Source organism: Fundulus heteroclitus, chromosome 22 (assembly GCF_011125445.2).
Source record: "Fundulus heteroclitus isolate FHET01 chromosome 22, MU-UCD_Fhet_4.1, whole genome shotgun sequence".
Classification (NCBI taxonomy): domain Eukaryota; kingdom Metazoa; phylum Chordata; class Actinopteri; order Cyprinodontiformes; family Fundulidae; genus Fundulus; species Fundulus heteroclitus.
This window is the reverse complement of record NC_046382.1, coordinates 38,821,623-38,834,808: the sequence shown is the minus strand read 5'-3', so window position 1 is coordinate 38,834,808 and position 13,186 is coordinate 38,821,623. Positions and strand designations below refer to the sequence as shown.

The following is a 13,186-nucleotide window of genomic DNA, read 5'->3' as shown; positions in this document are numbered from 1 at the left end:
GGTGTCTTCTGATTCTAGGTTGCACGACAAGAAACCCAAGACAGCTGAGCATACAACAGAGGCGAATAAAGAAAAGGATCTTTTGCCTGCACCATCACCAGGGAGCATAGTTCCTTCTGCACAGCAGACGTAATGAGGAGAAGCTCTCAGCTCTTAAATCAACACAATCACAGCAGCTCTGTACCTGCTCAGCGCAGTCTTCCACAACCGACACGCCGGCAAATTAGGAGCCCGGCCGCAACTAAAGAACAATCTGAGCGCTGCTCGCCTAAATTGCCAATTGACAAACTGCACAATTGGAGTGGTGATAGATCACTGTTTAGACCACTTATGGGCGAGGAGAAAGTACACAAAGGCAAATCGATTTAACGGTCGCGCTAGCCTCGCATGAAACAAGCACAAGAGGAGCAGCGTGTGAAGCCGCCTGGCAATGTGCGTGCGTCTAGTTATAGGTTTTTAGCTGGAATGATTGCTGTGGGTTAAACAAATGCAGATTTATGTATCTATGCCCTCATTTAACATCATTGAGAGCAGAAGAGCGGCCCAGAACAACAGCTCATCTCAGTGCTTTCTTTGAGTACTGGTAACAGTGTGAGTGTGTGTGTGTGTGTGTGTGTGTGTGTGTCCTGGCATAGTGGAGCACATTCATTTATTGCTGGGTCGCGGGAGGGGGGGGGTTTAAGGCCTTATTTGCCGTTCTGGCATGCTACCGCTCCATGATCAAAAGAAAGGGGGGGGGAAAAGACGGAAGAAAAAAGGGAGAAATGCAGTCATTCTTTGCAGAAAAGCTGTTGGTTAGTTAGAGACGCTGCTTTTATCAGGGGCACTGCGGCTGTCGACAAACATGAGCACATAGCGCAGCTTGTGAATTCCAATTTCAATCAACTAGATTGCAAAAAGTGCAGCGCAAAGAAGAGGCCATCCCCACTGGCTATGGTTTATGGAAGCAAGAAGCCTTAGAAGTTTAAGATTCATGTAAAGAATGACAAGAGTGCAAGCCCTTATTACCTAATTCTGATTTCAAGTGACGGACCAGGAGAAAAGTAGCGCATTAATGTGAATGAGCTGTGGTTTTCAACCTTTTTTTTTTTTTTTTTTTTTACAAACACATATCTGAAAGATGTGCCATGCAAATGTCTTCAACCTTATTCATAGAGAGACTTCTTAAAAAAACGAAACCAATTCACTTCATAGTGTAGCCGTAAACCTACCAAGCCATCGACCTATTGTGAGCGGAGGGTATTAATCAGAGAAGTTCCCAAAAGGCCGAGTAATTATAACTGTAGAGGAGCTGCAGAGATCCACAACTCAGGTGGAAATACCTCGTATCAGAATAACTATTAATAATAACTCAATGTGGTGGATGGCAGCCTTGGTACTTGGCTCTCTTGTACTTTGCATTGTTCTTCTGTTTAATTTTCCCTACGCCACCATTCTGTAGCCACTTTCACCACAGAGGAAGGCCTAAACATCCGACAGTCCTCTCCAGGCATTTCTTCCTCCACCCCAATTTCAGTGAGATCTTGGATGGCGGCATACCTGTCTATTGGTGTTTTACTGGAGACGCAGATGAGGTAAACAGGCAGGTAAGCTCATAAAGCTTCGGTAACGAAGATTCCACACACCCTTGCCCTCTATCCACCTGAGTAATGTTAATTTCCCAGCTAACAAAATGATTGAAGTGCTGCTTCTCAACCCAATAAAGTTGGACTTCCGTTTATCTGCAGCATTCTATTTCACCAAAACTACTTTGATGCTTAACCTTTCCTGCAAGATGAATTCTCGTGGTATTTGTGCTTTCACAAACACACAAGAATCTATCTTGCACTGCTCCGGTTTCAACCGTTTGTGCCCGAACCAAAAAAACGGTTCAGGCCAATCACGTTGCAGTATTCAGGTTCAAGGCGGGTCATGCTGGTGCAATGAAACAAGAGCTGACAAGTCCACAGGAGAACCAACACAAACATGGCAGGTGGAGCTGCTGCTATAACATCTGTTTTGTAAGACTCCACGATTTCTTCTTTGATAGTAGAACAGTAAGAAGTGCCTTGACTATCTTGCCTTCTTGGGGTTTCTCATGACGTCTGCTGCTTAGTTTTAATTTGATTCTGTGATTGGCTTAAACCAGCCTTTGGTAGTCGGTCACTAGGTATCGCTTCGCCTGGTTATCAATCCGGTTGGCCAGGTTAGCAGATTCTGGGCTTCATCTCCTTTGCGCAGATCACAGCACCGAACTCGCAGGGAACCCAAACTGCAACCCTTTTAATTCCCAGATGGAGTTCTAGTTTGTTCTGTTTTGTGTTTACATCCCACCACAGGCCTTCAATTCACAGGCTGAAAAACAGCTCAATGAGCTCAAAACTGATGAGGAGAAAACATACCCAAAATCTCTCATCGTTGTTCTTCTAGATTGTAAGAGCACACACCATCTATGACTAACAGCAATGGCCTGAATTTGGAATTGCAATTGTGCTTCAAACGCTATTCAAAGCATTATGTTTTCTTCAACACGTTTTGCCTTTCTACAGCGTTAATGTGGACCACCTTGTCGCTGGTTCACAAATTGCATCTATTCTGTCTCCTGCGTTTGTTGTTTTTGCACTGCTCCTCTTCTTTGTTCTTCCTTCTTTACTTTTGTATCACAATAACAGCTCCTCTGGATACATATGGTTTTATCTTTATGCTCAGACATTTCCGTGCAGATACAGTATTCGGCTCCATGTTGATGTAGCCTGACTTGTTTTGAAGCCCCTACACATCAAATGACCCCTGCTGGACCCCTTGCCATTTGTTAACTGGGCAAACAGGTTGGCAGATGATGCAGTCAACGTGGGATAACACTTCTTCCCGCACCACCTCCACCACCTGGAGACGTATGGCAGGATCCTGTACATGGACTTTGGCTCAACCTTCAACACCATCAACCCAGGCATCCTCCACCATGAGCTCACCCAGGTCACAGTACCTGCCTCCATCTGTCGGTGGATCACGAGTGTCCTGACAGACCAGGAACAGTGGGCGAGGCTGGGGAGTATCTTTTCCCTCACGAAAACCATCAGCACCATTGTCGCCCAGGGTTGTATTCTCTCCTCCTCTATCTCTATAAGATCGACTGCACCTCAGCAAAAGCCATCTAAGAAACTCCATAAATTTCCAGACGACATCACTTCAATTGGTCTGAAGAGTTTGTATACGGTAAGGAAGCAAATTGGCTGATTCACGAGTGTGGTCAGAACCACCTGGACCGTAATCCGCCTTGATCTTCTCACGACAATAGAGATGACGATGGATTTGCAGAGAACATCCACCACACTGGCTCCCCTCACCTTTTTCAACAACACTGTGTCTACTGTGGATCACATTGGCTCCAAGGAACCACCCTTTCTGGGGATCTGAGATGGTTCTCAGATATAGACAGGGTTTGGAAGAAGGCCCAGCAGAGAATGTGCTTCCTGCGGCAACTCAAGAAACACAAACTGCTGTGACAGCTGGAGCTAAACAGGACAGGTCCAAACTGCAACAATCAGGTGTGCTGACAGGATTATCAAAGTTGACGCTTCCTCCATCCAGAACTTGTAAAGGTCTAGGGTCAGGAAAAGGGCAGCTAAAATCTCTGCACACCATATATACCCCGGACACAAACTGTTTAGACCTTTACCTTCAGGTTGGCGCTGCAGTGTTGTTTGTTAAAACCAGCTGCCACAGAGACAGTTTCTATCCCCAGGCGTTCTCTCTCTGATGAATAATGGTCAGAGTACCCAGATCAATACCATACATAGTTGCTCTAATTTAACCTTGTCTTTATTCTATATTTACAGAAAGAAATCTGTTTATTCACATTCTTATATATTTAAATTTAAATGTCTTCATTGACAGCAATGTGGAACTGAAGTGAAATTCCTTGTTTGTGCACCGAAACTTGGTGAATAAAGCCTATTCTTATAAGCCTTTAGGGGAGAGTGGCAATAAAAAAAGCTATTGTGGAAAGAAGGCAATCATCAGTTTTCCACATTTCATGCAGGGGATCGTTTTAACATGTGGAAGAAGCTAATCCTGTCAAATGAGATAACAAGTAACACTTGTGATATATACAAAATGTTATTTGTGGTCAGTGGCTACTTAATATTGCACATCTCTCTGGACATATCATACCTACTGTGGAAGATGGTGATGGCAGCATCATTCTGTGTGTTTGTGGGCAGGGGTGGGCTTTGTGGAGCAGGAACAGCTCTTTTTAAATGTTACATGTAAGAAATTTGAAAGACATTTTTTTTATTCCTTTAATGTCACAATGAGGCCCTAAACTATATTGGTCTGTAACAAGGCCTTCCAAAATGCACTAAAGTTTAAATGGCTGCAACATGACAAAATGAGAAAAGATAAGAAGCCATGAATAATTTTACAAGCCATTCTAAATTTTTGCTAACGTCAACTTAAAGATCTGGGATCAAGCTGTCCTGATGTATAGGTGTATTTAATACCGAGAAAAATCTTTGCACTTCGATCTATAAGAAGTAAGAACGTCATAGCTGTCAGCCACTAAACAGCTGCAGTTTGACATAATGTTTCAATCACAGCAAGCTCTGAGATTTAAAACTGCAGGCAGAGACAGATTCCTTTAGTATCTGACAGGAGTGAGAAGAAAAAATATCGGAAATCATGCCAGAGGAAACCCACAGCACTACTGGGGAGAAGTGCCGCTTAAAAAAACGCTTTAAAAAATGTATCAGTAATTTTATCATCAAAGCCAAACATATTGCCAATATGTTTGTCTGCAGTCCTTTTTCACAACTTATTGCCATTTAAAACAACAATTTAAACTGGAATTTTGCATAAAATAGGGTTCACTACCTGTTGCTCTTGGCTGAACTGCAGATAAGGTAAATGTAAAGTATTTAAGATCAAAATAGAGTGACCTGCTATTCTAAAATGTGCGTTATGAATCACTGAGTGTAATCTTTTGAAATATTTACCTTTTTGATGGTAGCAAAACCGGGTCCTCTGATTTAAAACGACACACAGCAAAGCAGTCTCTGTACTGTGCTAATGTTGTGATGTGTGTCCAAAGCTTTTCATTAAAAATCTTAAAGTAATTCCATTTCAAATCCCACAATGAGGGTTGCCTTTGAAAGTAACGTTACTAACGTTTTTTTCTCTATAACAGAGAAAAATCCAATTTTAACCCAGGGGCGAAGCAAAATTTCACAGATTCCACTTAGATTAATGAAACGATATAAACACGAGCACAGAACAGTTGGCTTTGGTTAAAAATGCTATTGAGAAACTACAGGACAAATAAAACTCCCAGATGGCTCGACCCGAGGCTAGTTAATCCTGTGATTTGACTGTGGCAGCTGAGCGCTTAAAACAACAGATTAACGCAGCTTTACAGCACCTGCCAGTGGTCAGTCACCACATTGTGTTTTGCTCTGCCAGTTTAGCACGGCACAGTGTAACAGTAAATAGTCAAACTCACAGAGATGTGCTCTGCTTTTGACCTGTCTAATCCTTGTGTTTTCTTTAAGTTTTTTTTTATAGTGATCGGGTCCTAGAATCCAGTCTACATTTCTCTCCATCTGTTGATGCTTCCAGACAAGCATTGCATGAATACTGCCACTGTACTCCCATGAAAAGTAAGAGAGCCATCTTACATTTAGGGATGTACCGATCCACATTTTTTCACTTCCGATCCCGATACCAGAATTTGGGTATTTGCCGATACTATTCCGATTAAACTTGCTAGTACACATTCCCCTGCTTTGCCAAACTACCTGAAAGTCTGGTAAATGTATGAATTTGAAAATCTAGGAAAAGAAGAAAGTGGGAAATCGTTTGTCTATGAAGTTTTGCATCAACATGTTGCAACAACACTTTTGTCAGTTAATTTTAAATGTTATTGTTTATTTTCCCACAGGATAAAGTATCTAATAGGGATGGAAACAAACAATCGACTTATGATTAATTATCCATTATTGGTTCATTCGATTAAAGCTTGTTCCATCCCTTTAACTGATAACACCTGCTTAGACCTTCTTTTAGTGTTGTGGTATTGCCACTATCCAGGGCACTGCCGATAAATCTAAACTGGAGCCGCACTGTAGTACTAGGAGGAAAAACGTAATGGCGGACGCAACATGAAGCAGTCCAAATGGAATCCGGTGTGGGTTTACTTGTACACTGTTTAATGAGGATGGAAAATTATCTTTTGCGGTTCTGTTTTTAAATATAAACACTCGGCCGGGCTGCCTGGCGGAGCAGCGTCAGTTTCTCAACCAAAACTCACCGAATGCTCCGAAGGCAATTATCGGTGATAACAGAAAAGTGGAGGGGATTACGCAAAAACTGTAACATGATACAAAAAGACATGATGGTAAAAGCACAGGTGATGTTGAGGGCTTTCATAAGGATTATGAGTGTCAATTTTAAGATTAATTTTGATAAATTTATTAATCCATTTATTAATCTGCGCTTCTTAAACGTACATGCCGATCTTGGTATGCAGTGTTTCTGGTGTAACATATTCCCTAACAGCGGGCATGTTGTGATTAAAAGTCGGTTAGCCACAGTACTAGGCTCAATACAGCACCTCTGCTAGCTGGCTGCTAACTGTGCAATGAATTTCCTGACCGGAAGTCAATCTCATCATGAGAGCCGGAGGAACTCGGCTCTGTTCAGGAAAGCTGTTCCACAGTTAGCAGCCAGCTAGCAGAGAAGCCAGCAGAGAGACTGGACACTTTCCAGCAGAAAACTGGAAAGCAAAGATGCAACTTATGGACTGGAAATAGGTTGGATCAGAATTTTCTGATCCGTAAAATAAGTCGACATTGGAGCCCGATACCGATACTGGATCAGATCGGCCCCATCCATACTTACAATATGATACAATACAACAAGTGTGAACTTAAGAAGGGACGAAGAGTGACAGACCAAGGAGTTATACACAGGAGTGAACAAACCCAGAGAATCTCAATCTCACCATGGACATAAGACAAGAGTTGTCCTAACTCCTATGTTAGGCTTTGGCCATGATGCACGACCGACATACATTATAAACACACTTTCGACAGTGATCCATTGGGTTGAGAAATGTGATTCTACAAGGTGAAGTGTTCCATGACCCTTGTTTCATCACACCTCCAAGCAAATCCTAAACAGCTTGTCAAGCTCTAACTGAACCTGTTAGTGACCATACACTTTAAATAAAGGCTTTCTTTAAATAAGGGGGTGGGGGGATCCATTTATCCAGAACCATCCATCATATGTCTAATCCTTATCAGAGGTCAGAAGGGATACATGGTCCCTTTCGTGACCTGTGAGTTTGCCATGAGATTCTAATTAAAGGTGTCCAGGATATATCCAAAGAGATCCCTGAACCACTTCTATGGACTTTTTGGCAAGCAGAAGAGTAGCATCACTACTATGAGCTCCTCATAGAGGACAAAGTTTCTCAACCTGTCCCAAATCATGCGTCCAGCTACCAAGTTGAGGAAGCTTATTAACAAGACACCTAAAGTCCTGCTCCAGCACTTGAGTGTTGACCCGGTGGGCTTTCCACCATTTTCCTGTAGAGAACCATGACCTCAGAGCAGAAGGAGATGACCCTTGTCCTGTTTGCAAAACACTCAGTTGGGAAGTGCTGAGTGGCTATTTGAAAAAGTTATTGACCAAAGCTAAAACTGAATTTTTAACATTTCTTTTGCAATGCAACCATCACGTTAATATTAATCTTCTAGTTTTCTGTTTTTTCAGGAAAAGACTGACACAACAACTGTTTTTGCATTTCTAGGTGGGGTTTAGGAAGCTAAAACTACTCTAACATATATTATTATACGTTGGAACATATTCTATATTCACCTTTCATGTTAGTAAAATCAAAAAGAACTAACAACAACTTTGGATTTTCAACTTAAAAAAACTAAAAGTTATAGACCCTGACTTGAAAATGTAATAGTAATGCGGCGTAGCTATAGTGTCATAACAGCTGCATAGACAAACTGTTTATATTGTGACAGTTTGTTTAGTAAGTGTCACTTGGTTTCTAATCTGCAAACTGAAATAGATTTGGGTTTGGTAAACCATTAGTACAGTGTCCAAGGTCTGACCTTATCAAAATACTGCATGGCAATAATTTAGTAAAAGCTATGGTTTTTGATTTGGAAGTATTATTGCACTGTCTTGCACAAAGTGACAATATTCTCAGTAGGGCTGAATAATATAGCTGCATTAACAAGGTTGTTGGACAATTGAGATAGTCATTCTAAATATCTGACACTATCAGATATTAATCGCAGATCATGTTTGGCTACAAGACACTAACAATGGCCGTCCTTGGACATGTCTCACAATGCAACATCAGACTGCAGATTTAGAGGCACAACTAAAGATTTCTCTACGGTCTTCATCTGTCATCTGCGCAAACTGGCACAATGTATACCAGATATTAGTGGCATGGCTGTTTTTTTTTCATGGTGTTCAAAGGGTAGGGTATATATACATAACAAATATATATACAATTCTAAATTTGAGTGACAGTGTGTTATTTGGATGCCAAGATGGCAGCGCCCCTGAAAAGCACAGAAAGGACAAATAAAAATGTTTTACTCTATATTTGCGTGCGCGCATTGGTACAAAACTACTTGTGATAATACTTCAAGTTCGCAATTATATAATGAAAGAAAAAAGAACAATTAAAAGGTTTTGTTTTATAATATTGCTTAGCCTCACCTTGTGCTATGCAGTTTTTTTCCCTCACCTCAGCATGCCAAATGCTTGAAAATGAAAGTGAAACGGATGGCATGACTTACTAATTAGTTATCTGACCACTTGGGAACATTTATAGATCATCTTTTATATTGAATTCCCAGATAGTCGGTTGATACTTAAATACAAAAAATAAGATGATGAAAACAAGTTGATTTTTTTTTTTTTTTGCGGCTCTAGTGGCTCACTTTTATTCACAGTAGACTGACAGGAAGTGGGTGGAAGAAGGGGAGAGACGTGCGGCAAAGGACCACGGGTCAGATTCGTACCCAGGTCGACCGCGTTAAGCACTAAAGGCCTCCAAACATGGGTCACGCTACCCGCTACGACACGAGCGCACCCAACACAAGTTGATTTTGAGTCAGATCAAAACTAAAGTTCTTGGTCCTGATGTAGCAGAACACTGTGAATTCCAAACCATCGGTGCACATGTGCTAATCAACCAAAAACCAACAGATATACAACAAAGACATAACTGGCCTTGATGTTCCACAAAATTCCCTTCATTTCCTAATGTTTAGAACCCACTCAACACACACCTTTCAACACACCCAGTCAGCATGCGAGGCAAGCTAGGCAACAGTGCGAAAGCAGATTTAAAAAGCCACAACTTGGTTTATACTGTTGATTACATTCAGAATCTCAGCGGAATAAAGATAAATCAAGAGATCTTTCTTACACCGTGCACTTATGTAACACGTTCCTCACCCTAATCCCTCTGAACTGCTTTAGAATATAAATTCATACATAACCATCTGTGTAGGTGTCGGAGGCTGTATGTGAAAAGTTAATAGTCCATATTTGCATGCAGTATAAAGCAGTGGGGGGAGGCAGACCTGGCGCATGCTTCCTCCTGCTGATTTCAGCTGTCAGCCGCATTTATTAACTATGATGAATCACCCCTCCACTTCACATCCAATCAAAGGCCTCTCAGAGGGACTCAAATCTGGTCACCTTTTACTAAATGATTTTCTTGGCTCGTGGTGTGACAGCCGGCGCTTGGACTGACAACCTGTTGGTATGGCTTCTGGTAAAATCAAGCTGCCAATGGGGCCCACAGCTGGACCTGTCATTTTTGAAACACCGTGGAGAATTAAGTGGCCAGCTGACATGTGGCCCCATGGGGAGCAGAAATTTTAAAAGGTAGGTTGGGAGTTCTTCAACGAGTCATTGAATAACAAAGTGTTCTTTTGACCTTCCCCTAAAAGCATCTTAGCCTTTACCTCAGTCACTGTGTAAAATCATTCAGAAAGGAAACAGACAGTTATCACTGAATCATAAAATCCTTTACGATGCAGAGATTTACCTTTTCAACAGCCTTTCGTCCTAGACCTCAGCTATATTTGACTAACAACGATTTCATGCACGTCACTGTAGTCCTTTTGTGAAAAATAACACAGCACAGAGATAAGACAAGGTCAGTGAAAACACAAATCCCCAGCAGGATGAGTCCTTCTCTCAGAGCGCAACTTGGTCTGGAACTGTACACCTCAAGGATAAAACCTTTGATCTCGGCCTGAACGGAAGAGCTTGAGCAGAAAACAATGAGGGAGCAGCAGGGGGAAAAAAAAGGAGCAATCAATAGACTCTTGTAGGCACAGCCTCAAGTTTCCAATCTAACACAGTGCTGTATTGATTATGCTTCAAGGCGCAGGGACAGTAATGTCAGCAGTGGATCTGGGAGTCTTTATAAAAGCAAACTAATGAGGAGGAGGCTAGGATGGTTAAACATGCGGGGGCAATCTTATCGTATGAATCCCGAACAAAATGCACAGGAATGAGAAATCTAAACTAGTCATACTGCAGATAAAGAAATATCTCCAGTGAGAGTTGTAAACAACTGCATAGATAAAAAAAAATTGCAAATGGCACTTTCTTTGTGATCTAAAACAAGAGTTTTTCCATTTAATTTTCCTTAGTACAAATATATTTACATTCTGCACCCTATCTTGGCTAAGTGTGCCCATTTGCCTGCAGATGTTCTCAGATTCTGTCAAATTATGTTATGGCCTGGGTTTTTCACTATGTGGTTATGATAGTTTTAGGGTGAAGATTGTGCACAACTTAATAACAAAGAAAACTTAAAATTGGTTTCCATGAGAGCATAATTTTCCGAGAAGATTTTGGGAGGTTTGTTCCAACCAGAGACGTTGTCTTTGGTAAAAGGAAAAAATGGCTTCTATCTTCAACCCTACCTCTTAGTGGATATATGAGAGGAGCGAGGACTATACACTAGTCACATGTTAAATAAAAGCTGTACTTGAAATAAATTCCTGCAGCCCTGTCAGTTTCTGAGCAGGTCCTGTTGTGTCTATTCACCAACATGAAATAGTTAGTTTTAGTTGTTTGTAGTTTCACTGTAATCAAAATCCATTTGGACTTTCATACATTTGATTCACTATATTACTATAACTGATGGCTGGTGAGAACTCAAGAAGGATACATGCTTCAACAAAGTCCATGCCCTGTGTCCATGCCCTTCAAATCGGTCCATTTGGCGGGCACACAACATTCTGTTTTTTTAGTTCTTTTTTTTTTTAAATGTATTCCTCTTGATAGATTTGTTTTCTGTTTTTCAAATTAAACCATGCAGGATTTGTTTCAAATATAAGGTGGAACAAGATAACAGCAATATTAACAATAATGTTATTACTATTATTAGAAGTAGTAGTGGTAGTAGTAGTAGTAGTTGTAGTCATGATGAATAAATAGATGTAAAAAGTGTATACTCAACAGCCACTCCAGCACCCAGAAACTGCAATCCAGCTCGGACCCATAAAATTGGGTCAGAGCTGGTTTTAAATACAAAACTCATTACACCTAAATGAAACAGTTCAAATGTGGATTATTTTTGCACAGATTAACATTTTTGTGCTGATGACAAGCAGCTCTTTTTGTTGCTTGAATGAGATTAGCTTCAGGGGGCTGAGTCATTTAGCCAGCAAACTGACTACATAGTTTTTATGTGAAATGATGCAAAAGATTTTACAAATTTGCTGATGAAGTCATCATGACTGTGACCCTAAAAACAAACCTGGTGTATTCATTCCTGCAAAAACACATGCACCTTACTCTTTATTGACATGTGGTTTTAATGGCAACAAACTTGTGCCACTTTCAAATTTGATCAATCTGGTATTTTGTTATTTATTAGTCATTAAATCAGGAACCATTCAGTTCTATACATATCTTTTTTTTTCAGGGGTTGTACTGAAGTATGTGAATGAAGTACAAAGACAAGAGAATTTGAAAGCAATATCTTTGTAGGTCTTGATGAAATTGTATCACATAATACATATTAGAGGTCTTTGAGAGGCTTCAAAAGCTTTTTATTTACAGACAGAGTTTTTTTACGAGTTAAATGTAAATGGTAAATTTACCAATTAAGTGTAAACCTGTGAAAAGCAGCACTCAGTCAACTCCCAAATAATAGTGGAAAAAAAGAAAGGTTCAGTTTTTTAAAATGGGGGTTGGATGATGTACTTCTGAGTAGGCAGTACTTTACTAGCAGTATACAACCTTCAGATCAATTGGAGTTTGAAGAAACTTGAAATTTTCCAAAAGTGGTTCTGCTAACAGCTGCTCAGCAGCTTCCATTCAGGATTGAATTACCAGCAAATTAGACGAATCAAAACTTCACTAGAACTCTTTGTTTTATGGACCACTACTCAGGTTTATTAAGTTAATTCAACTGGGGATTTCCTTTACTATTGTTACTTATTTATTAGTTATTAGACATGAATGTTTTTGCACTCTGCAAACTTTTTTTTTTTTTTTACACTCGCACATCGAGAACAGAGCAACGACAGAGTTAGCTTCTTGCTGACATTGGGATGCTGCAGGGCTAGTGCTTAAACTGCTGAGTTTCCATTTAGAGGGTGGACACACTTAAAACCTAAGCTACAACTCACCACCAATCAAATAAATAGATATTACCCTACGTGATTTCACTCATACATACATTTTCTTTTCTTCCTCCAACAAAAAGGTACATTGACATTTTAATAACATACTGTATAAACTGGTTTGAAATGAAAGGAGATGAATTAATTAAGTAGACAAACAAGCAATTAAATAAATCCATTTCTCTTCAGGGCAGAATTCTCCAATTAAACACTTAAAACCTTCAAACCTGTAAGATATCACTTTTGCATTAATAAGAATCATGAACACTGATACCAGCTTTCTGTGACGATATTGTGGAACGGTTAGCAAGGTTCGGTGTTCCTGCAATGTTTCCAACCATTTAGACTCTGTTAGCTGTTAGTAAGCACTCCCACAGTAGAACAAGGCCATGAGGAGAGCAGAAGATAGCTGGTAACTCCTCCCACTGCAGCCATGTTAAATTGACAGAGAGCTCGCATTGGTGAAAGTGGAAGAGATGTGTCCACTATCACTTCCACTTTCTACAGAGGGTCTGGCTTAA

At 40.5% G+C, this 13,186-nt stretch overlaps 1 protein-coding gene across 2 annotated transcripts in view; it reads right to left on the bottom strand.

Moving 5' to 3' along the window:
• LOC105933367 (GDNF family receptor alpha-1-like) overlaps nt 1–13,186 on the bottom strand; it is a 117,343-nt gene that overhangs the window by 87,189 nt on the left and 16,968 nt on the right. The window lies entirely within an intron of this gene.